Source organism: Varanus komodoensis, unplaced genomic scaffold, assembly GCF_004798865.1.
Source record: "Varanus komodoensis strain SLA01 unplaced genomic scaffold, ASM479886v1 scaffold26, whole genome shotgun sequence".
Classification (NCBI taxonomy): Eukaryota; Metazoa; Chordata; class Lepidosauria; order Squamata; family Varanidae; genus Varanus; species Varanus komodoensis.
This window is the reverse complement of record NW_025335684.1, coordinates 12,058,857-12,068,055: the sequence shown is the minus strand read 5'-3', so window position 1 is coordinate 12,068,055 and position 9,199 is coordinate 12,058,857. Positions and strand designations below refer to the sequence as shown.

Genomic DNA, 9,199 nt, shown 5'->3' with positions numbered 1-9,199 from the left:
TTTTTTTTTTTTTTTTTTTTAGCTAAACAGTCACTATGATGATGTTGTGTGATATCACAAGTAAATAAGGCCTTTGCTCTCAAATAGAGCCAGGGCAGAGAAACTCAGGTGTTTCAAAACCAGATCTAGGGAAACCTGAAGCTAAACCCCAGCTGCATTCTCTTGCTGTTGATTGCCGTATGTCTTTTTTTCTTCTCATTAGATGGATATTGTGTCTAACTGTATCTAGTACAAATGGATATGCTGATTTTACGTTCAGTGATGTTTCCTTGGAGACAGTTGTCATCCTCTTGAATTGTGACTTTCTCATATCATAATTTATGTCTCCCTGTTGATCTCAGTGATGGCAGCTGTCTAAGTGTGAATCTGACCACAGAAAAATCAAATTGGTTTTATCAGAAAAATAAAATCCAGATATGACTTGACCCTTCAATGCAGCCATATGGTCCTTTGTACTGAGTATTGAACACTTCTGTGAGCAGGTATGTCCCTGGTGCCGGAGGTTAGATGGTTAGGTCAAGTGCTGGGAGCCCAAGATCTAGGATGACATGGCCTGCTATCCCCAAAGCTTAGTATGTGCCGCAATACCATTTACCATTGCTGTTCTCCAAAGTGCCAAGAGAGAGGGTGCCTCTAGCTAGAGGAGATATGCTCTTTGGTGCTCTTCAAGGCAATAAGCATCTTCTTTTGCAGGACAGAGGTTCCATTCAGACAATGAAGCTCAGCTGGGGAGAACACATTGCTCCTTTTGCACAGGGCCTGTGAAGACACTGGAACTGACCCCTAATGAATTCATGCGGTTGGGTGACAAATAAAACTTGACGGGCTGTCACAATTCTGCATTGACTTGCTGGATTTAAATTTGGAGAGCTCTGTTCAACGGCATACTTTCCAAGGTGGCTATCATTTTGAGGGCTCTTCAGGGCTGCAATGGCTTGTGAGCGGATCAGGCCTTGGTGGTGGTCTAGTCCAGGTATGCAGAAAAAGGTGGTTGTTGATTTTTTTAAGGCAGATGATTCCCTCCGCCCTCTGTGAGCTGTATGACATTGGGTGCATATAGCCACGTGCCTGATACATCCCTCTCTGAGCTGGAACGCTTCACTTGGCCCTGCTCAGCTAGGATAACCTAGTCAGAATTAGAGCACCTAATGAAATTCTAATGTGAGTAAAATACTTGCATTACCTGCCGCTGGCCTCCAGGAGACGCTGTTCAGCTGACTTCAAGGGCAATGCCAACAAGGGCTGTCACAGAATATTAAGAAAACAAAAATCATGACTACAGACGAATTACAGAACTTTACTGTTAACAATGAAGAAATTGAAATGGTGAAGGATTTTACATACCTTGGCTCAGTCATCAACTCAAATGGAGACTAGTCACAAAGTTCAAAGAAAATGGAGGATGGAAAGGGCAACAATGAAGGTATCATCCAACTTGCTGCTCCGTCCAGGACCGCAAGTGAAAGCACCCCTGGCAGACGGCTGTCCAGCTGCCCCTTGAGTGCCTCCAGTGCGGGAGAGCCCAGCTCATCGGCTCCACTGTGGCACTATTCCAACCATCAGGATTTTTTCCCCTAATATTCACCCAGAATCTGGCTTCCTGTAACTTCAGCCCATTATTCCATGTCCTGCACTCTGGAATGACTGAGAAAAGATTGATTCTTCTGTGTGACAGCTTTTCAAGTATTTGAAAAGTACTGTCCATCATATCTCCCCTCAATCTTCTCGAGGTGAAACATGCCCAGCTTTTTTAATCTCCCCTCCTAGAGTTTTGTTTGCAGTCCCTCCATCGTCCTTTTTACCGTCCTCTGAACATTTTTCAGTTTGTCTTCCACTTTCTTAAAGTGTGGTGCCCAGAACTGGTCACAGTACTCCAGATGGGGCCTACCTAGTGCCAGATAGAGGGGACCCAGCAACTCACATGATTTGGAAACTATCATTCTTTTTATGCAGCCCAATATAGTTTTTGCCCTTTTTTGCAAACACATCACATTGTTGACTCATATTCAACCTGTGACCTATGACCATTTCAAGAGCCTTCTCATTTGGAGCATAGTTGAGCCAAGTATCTCCCATCTTGTAACTGTGCATCTTGTTCCATTTTCCTAAGTGAAGAACTATAGAATTTCATTCTGTTACTTTCAGCACCAGCAATCTAGCCTATAAACATCACTCTGAATTTTGCTTCTGTCTTCCAGGGTATTAGATATCCCATCCAGTTTTGACTCATCTGCACTTTTGATCAGTATTCCCTGCACCTCCTCATCCAAGTCATGAATAAAAAAGTTGAGTCCTGGGCCCGGTGGTGCCCACCTATTACCTCTCCCCAATCTGAGAGGGTACCACTGGGAAGCACTCTATGAGTCTGATTCTGTAGCCAACTGTGAATCCACCTGACTGTTGTTCCATCCAGCCCACTTGTAGCCAGTTGGCTGATCAGAATCCCATGGGGCACTTGTCAAAAGCTTTGCTGAAATGACGTTATATTATGTTCGTGGCATTCCTGTACTCCGCGAGAGAGGTTACCCAATCAATAAGATCAGATTAGTTTGGCAAGATAAATCCAGAACTAGAAAAGATCATCAGATGGAAGGATATTTCACTGGAGGCCAAGGCCAAGATCATCCACGTGATTGTATTTCCACTTACCGTGTAAAGATGTGAAAGCTAGATGGTGAAAAAAGCTAGCAAGAAGAAAAGTGATGTGTTTGAACCATGCTGGAGGAGATCTTTGCAAATAACAGACAAATGGATCCTAGATCAACTCAAACCAGAGCTTTTCCTGGAAGCAAAACTGACAAAACTGAGCCTGCCATACTTTGAGCACACTGGGGAGGCAAAACACCTTGTCCTTCCCAAAAAGAAACACGAATCTGTGCGTACACACCTCGCCTTTTTGTCAAATCTTGCCTGAAGAGCTGGAGAGGTAACTGCTTGCACATTCTCATGCACGGTTTTAGTTGCATGAGAGTTTAAAGATGTGCGGATTTTGGGATTTTTCTTATGGCCAACACAGCTACCTTAGCTTTTTGCAAGGCTCAGTTATAAATGGGAAAGATAAAAGCAAATAGTGCGTACCACACCAAAAATACAAGCAATGGCTATTTCATGCACACAATGCCCTGAGACGCAGCTCATCATGTGCTGGCAAAGAAGGTGAAAGGCCCCATTTCCCTGGTCCCTCTTACGTGCCTCTGAATCTTTGCCCTGTACACTGGGGAAGCAGGCAGTTTTAAAGCCCACATCAAATCCTAGCTCACCATTTGGGCACGGAGGTACTTGCTTCCAAGTTGGTTCCAGGCAGCAAGCCAAGTGTCCCATGGCCCTGCTGAAGTTACGGCCCACTTAATCTCCCTCTCTTCCGGCCAGCTGCCAGGATAAACCTGCCACCAATGGCTATTGGGCTGGCAAAGAATCTGCTGTCGAGTCTACCTGGGCAGGAAAAGGAGGCATCGGAACAGACAGCAGCACATCTGACTGCATATCTTCAGTCAGAGACGCCCATCTCTGCATGTGGTTGGCACAGGGAATGGATGATGAGGTCGCTGCTCTGACACTGTTGGGCGCCTGTCCCAAGCAGAGACTCTGGGATACCCTAACAAAGCAGGAGGAAGGGCATCCGTCTTATTTGGCCCTATGGGCACATTCCACCAGGAAGTCAGCCTGCTTGCATGTTCCAGTTCTGTAGGAGTCACTTTTGAGAGTGAAATTATGATGTACTTAGTTAGAAAAACATGCTTTGGCAAAATAGGGTCTGTCTTTCACCAGATTTAATGTGAGTTAATATTTAGCTGCCCTCCTTCTAAAAGCCTTGCATGGCTTCCATTCATTCCAGTGAGGCTTGTGGGAAAGTGCATCTAATGCATTTTGCCCTCTGTTTGTGCTCACATTTCCCACTGACAGACACAAAATGCCTTGTGCTACCCCAGGGAATGACAGCTCAAGGAAGAACTTGCTTGCTTGGATTGCTTCTCTGACCCTTCAGGAAGTACTTGAGACAATTTATATAGTCATCTCTCATAAAAATGAATAGGCGTTTTGCTATTAACCTCTGGTTTTCTTCTATAGAAGAGCAGTAGTTAATTATTAAAAGCATGGCATGTTTTCACTGGCCATATGAAGGAGAAGTGATTCCACACCCAGGGTGCTGCTGCTGAGAAGGCCCTGCACTGAATCCTCAAACCAATCAAATGTCATTAGGAGGTGGGACATGCAAAAGGACCTCAGATTACAAGTCCAGTTCAGGTATTTCAGGTGCTCTGACCCCGAGCTATTTAGGGACCTATAGGCAAGTATCACCCTCTTGAATTAGGCTTGGAAACACACGGGAAGCCAGTGCAGCTGTTCTGAGACTGGTTTACATGGTCCAAAAAACACCAAACAACAATCTGACTGCCACTAGCTGAAATTCCCAGCTCCTCTTCAGGAGTAATTCCATGCAGACCCTCTCGATGTGAGAGAGGTACATGCAGCCTGATCCACCTTTCCCGGAAAAGGAGACAGATGATGTACCCCCTGAAGCTGACAAAAGCCACCTGACCTGGGCTCTGCCCCTGCCTGACCATCCGGCTGCCACGCTAGATCCATGAGCATTTGCCTGCCTCGGGCTTCAGGATGAGAACCACCTCATCCTTACTCCCAAAACAAGCTTTAGGAGTAAGCATTTGCTGCTCAGCCGCGCAGTGACTTGAAGTTCACCTGCATTCTGGATCCTTCAAGCATTTTTTCATTTGAGGTTTCCACCCTGCCCTGCTGTTACACCTGTTTAGTAGCGCCTGCCTTCACCAGAGGAGGTGCAATCTCTGGAGCTCAGAAAGCCATATTCAGACTGAAGCTGCAGCCAGTTCAGAAAGCTGACGTGCTGTTCCTTCTCTGATACAAGCGCTGGCCAAAAGCAAAAGAAACGGCCAAAAGTAGCCGCTGAGTCAGCCATTTCATTTTTAAGATCCACTGCTGCAAAGGCCAACGGTGAATGTTTTTTCCTGCGTGTGAACCAGGCTTCTCTGTATATTACTGGCTGTTTCCTATCCCGTCACTCCATTTCCCAGTGGGGGCAACGGGGGGAGGGTTGTCAATGAAATGCAGCCATTGCTGCTTCCTTCCACTATGGCAAGCCAGGGAACCAGGCCCTTTGTTGGATTGCTAGTCCTCCTTCAGCTGTGTTGGGAACAAATAATTTGCTCTCTGGTTTGTGTCAGATTTTCCAAACGCCACTTTGGAAAAGAAAAGAATGCCCTTTACACAGAAAGCCCTCAAGCATCTCCTCTTCGGACACATTCTGCCAGGCCAGCTACACATCCATTCATTATGTGAGCCGTGTGTTAATTATTTTTTATTTTATTTATTTAAAGCATTTATATGCCATCCTATTGCAGCAGCCTCAGGGTGGCTTACAAGAATAGAATTCCAATATAAATAACAATATATTATAAATAGCTTAAAAACAATCCAAAGTAACACAATTAACCACAATACATCCTCTCTTCATTAAAAGAAAGAAAAGGGGAAAAAATAGAGAATAAAGACATGACTGTATACAAGTTAATAATATTATTAAAATGATATTAATTATTAAAATGATGATTAAATAAAAAGGTCTTTACCTGGTGCCCGCAAGAGTAGAGAGTTGGCTCCAGGCAGACCTCTCTGGGGAGTATGGTCCGTAGTCTGGCTGCCACTGCAGAGAAGGCCCTCCTCCACATGGATACCCTCCGTACCTCCCAGAGGGTTCCCAGAGCAAGGCCTCCCCTGCCGATCTTAGGAGGTATGAGGGCATACACGGGGAGAGACAAAACATAAGTTGTTTTGACAATGTCCAGTAGTTGCATCTTTTTGGGTGGAAGTCATAATACATATAAATTTTGTATTTAAACACTTGAATAATTTCTGCCATTCATGTGGTTCCAAATTTCCTACCTGTTACTTAGAAGTAAAAACTTGATCAACATAAATGGATTTTCTGTATGCTTTTGGCAGCTAAAAACTACTGCTACTATAACACAGGCAAGATAAAAGCTCACTGCGACTGGTTGCATATTTACTTATCCATAGAGATGAATTCTGGCAGGAGGAGATTTCTTGTTTCGTTGTTGTTGCTGTTGTTTAGCTTGGGGAAATTCACAATAAAAACAAATGAAAAGTGTGAGCCATGTGCCCTCCTTTTACAGAAACTCATCTGTGGGCAAGCATTCACCACTTGGAGGACTGTCTTGTTCAATTCCATTTGGAAGATAAAATAAGAATACGTCAACACCAACACAGGCAGAAACTCAGGATACCTTGTCAAAGATTTCCACAGTATGCACTTTCTCTTTAAGTTACTTCTAAATGTGCATTTATACCCATTGATTAACATTTGAAAACTAAGTAAACCAGCATCATTCTTGTTAGGTGATGCATTTCTTCCTTGCCGATTTGTAAGTGACCATTCTGGTAGTACAAGAAATGGTGTGGATGTGGTGTTGTCTTTATTTGCCAGAAGCTGCAAGAGATGTGAGGCAGAATATTGAGTAAAAATAAGCCCTGAGGACTTGCCTTCCTTGCATGCTTTCTTGGTGGGCGACAGTCATGTGATCTGTTTTCCATTCCTAGTCATTAGCTTAGCTTTCTTTTTAAGGAAGCACAGATTGACATCCTCTGAGGACTTGTCTGAGGTGGCTGGAGTGTGAAAGGATGTACCTGGAACCCCCTAGATGTCCTGGATTACAACTCCCAGCATCTGGATTCTGTGCGCTTATTGTCCAGCACATCTGGAGGGAGCCAGTTTGGGGAAGGTTGTCCCATCGCATTATAGCCTGAGATTGGGGTAGATTACTAGGAAGCTGCTTATTTTGTCCTGAACCTAAGCAGCATTATTTAAGCAGCATTTATTTGTACCTTTATCTCACCACTGTTTGCTGCAATAGAACTTTCGAGTGGGCAGAAATGGCCATGCACCCCTAACCCTAATTTCACATTCCTTTCCAGGATACTCTAAGCCAGGTTGCCCCAACCTGGAATCCTCAAGATACTTTGCGCCACTGCTCCCAGCTGATGGTTCTTTATGCTTAACCTGGATTTGGACGGCTTGTCCAATAAAGGGCACCTTCAAAATAAAGGACAAGTTGTCTAGCATCTCTTCAAATAGAAACTTTCCTCTATTAAAAAAAGACCCCCAGGAAAGGTTATTGCTTACCATGTGTGCTTGCCCTGGTTTTACCTTCGGAAATATGTTTTGGGAATGTTATACTGTTTGTTCACCAGAGATAACAGAGGCCCGGTAGGTGGGAGCGCTGAAAGAAAAGAGCAAGTGAGAGAAACGGCCATTTTCTGCTCTCTTAAAATTATATGCCACCTCCGGCATGTGAGCGAACACCTCCCAACCGCCACTAAATAACCACTCAGATGAGCACCATAATCTCTGAATTTGGTAACATTCACTTGATCTTTATTAAAAATATTTCATGTTGTTTGGGTTCTGGATTGTTTAATTTCATGTCTATCTTTATTACTGATTCTCTCTCTCTCTCTCTCTCTCTCTCTCCCTCCCTCCCTCCCTCCCTCCCTCCCTTCCTTCCTTCTTTCTTAAAAATGTTTCTATCCCATCCAGGACAAACATCTTGGAACAGCGTACAATAAAAATGAGTAGACTAATACAACAATTGGCTGGAATAAAAGATTCCTTCTTCTACTATTGGTTTTCATCAGAATCTATTTTAAAACTTTTATGGATTGCATTGCCTCAGCTGTTGGGGAAAAATGTTGTGAGTGCCCCAAAGAGCCGGAGGGCTGCTGGGGCAACACACAGGTAATTTACATCAAGGAACCTTGGCATGAGCCCAAACGGTCCCTCAGCCTCTTGCTCTAATGGAGGCTGAGGCAGTTGGGGCTTTGTGACATCACAGAACTGCCCGGCCAATAGCAAGGGAGGGTTCGTCACCTGGGCAACGGCAGACAAGCCAAGGGCCTGACTAGAGATTCACTCTCCAAATTGTCAAGTAGACAGATCTTAAAAGGAGGAGACAGCCATCTCCTGGAGCCTGAAAAGACAGGAGGAAGAAGGCGCAGGCCAAGAGAGGGAGAATTCTCAGCTCCCCAGCCTCAAATCCAAGGACAGAGTCCAGAGCTGAACTTATGACAGCTGATGCGCTACCAACATCTGAGCGTGGTTAAGAGCGTGGGTCTGGGACTCAGGCGACCCGAGTTTGAGTCCCTGCCCAGCCATGGAGCCAACTGGGTGACCTTGGGCCAGTCACAGACTCTCAGCCCAACCAACCTCACAGGGTTGTTGTTGTGGGGATAAGATGGAGGAGGAGATGTAAGCTGCCTTGAGCTCTTTGTACGAAAAAGGCAGGATATAAATTGAAAAATAAATAAAAATCGAAATAAACATCTGACAATCTGCATGCAGGCTGAAGAGACTTCCCAGGACAGCAGAAAGGACTCTCCTCCCGAATTGTGACATCCAAGCTGAAGAGAAGATGGTGATTCTATTATGCCCAACTGCTTCTCTGCAACGTGCCTGCCTTCCCCCACTGCCCTCATGCACCATGAGCGAGTCCCAAGAGAAGGAGGACCTTGCCAGGGGCAGACGCAAAACGTCCTGAGAGACATGAAATGACAGCACCCAGACGTCAACTGGTGCCTCGTGACCTGCAGCCAAGAATGGATGGAGGAGCAACGGAGCAATGATAACACATTTGACTCACCCCACCTACAAGAGGAAGTCGAAGGGAGCACCCAGACGTCAACTGGTGCCTCCTAAACTGCAGATGAAAAAGGGTGGAGCAAAGACGCAGCAATGACAACCCTTTGACTCTCCACACATTCAAGTTGCCAAGAGAGCACCCAGACGCTAACTGGTGCCTCATAACCTGCAGCCGAGAAAGGGTGGAAGAGTGATGGAGCAATGATATCCCGTTTGACTGTCCACACCTTCAAGAGAGACTCAAAGAGAGCACCCAGACGCCAACCGGTGCCTCAGGACCTGCAGCCAAAAAAGGGTGGATGAGCAACGGAGAAATGATTCCCCGTTTGACTCTCCACAACTTCAAGAGAGACTCAAATAGGGCACCCAGACGCCAACTGGTGCCTCCTGACCTGCAGCCAAAAAAGGGTGGATGAGCTACGGAGAAATGATGCCCCGTTTGACTCTCCACAACTTCAAGCGAGACTCAAAGAGAGCACCCAGACGCCAACTGGTGCCTCAGGACCTGCAGCC

General features: G+C 45.4%; 1 protein-coding gene across 22 annotated transcripts in view; it reads left to right on the top strand.

The window, feature by feature from the left end:
* Nucleotides 1–9,199, top strand: part of TBC1D24 (TBC1 domain family member 24) — a 49,361-nt gene that overhangs the window by 29,784 nt on the left and 10,378 nt on the right. For 12 of the 22 annotated variants that reach the window (XM_044433246.1, XM_044433232.1, XM_044433245.1 and 9 more), the window contains one exon: nt 342–433. The exons of 4 other annotated variants lie outside the window; for them this stretch is intronic. The gene's annotated coding sequence lies outside the window, so the exon portion shown is untranslated. Of the gene's footprint in view, nt 1–341; nt 434–693; nt 841–6,167; nt 6,298–7,588; nt 7,787–8,389; nt 9,110–9,199 lie in introns of those variants that run through there. 6 more of the 22 variants (XM_044433241.1, XM_044433234.1, XM_044433227.1 and 3 more) reach the window with 3 other exon arrangements.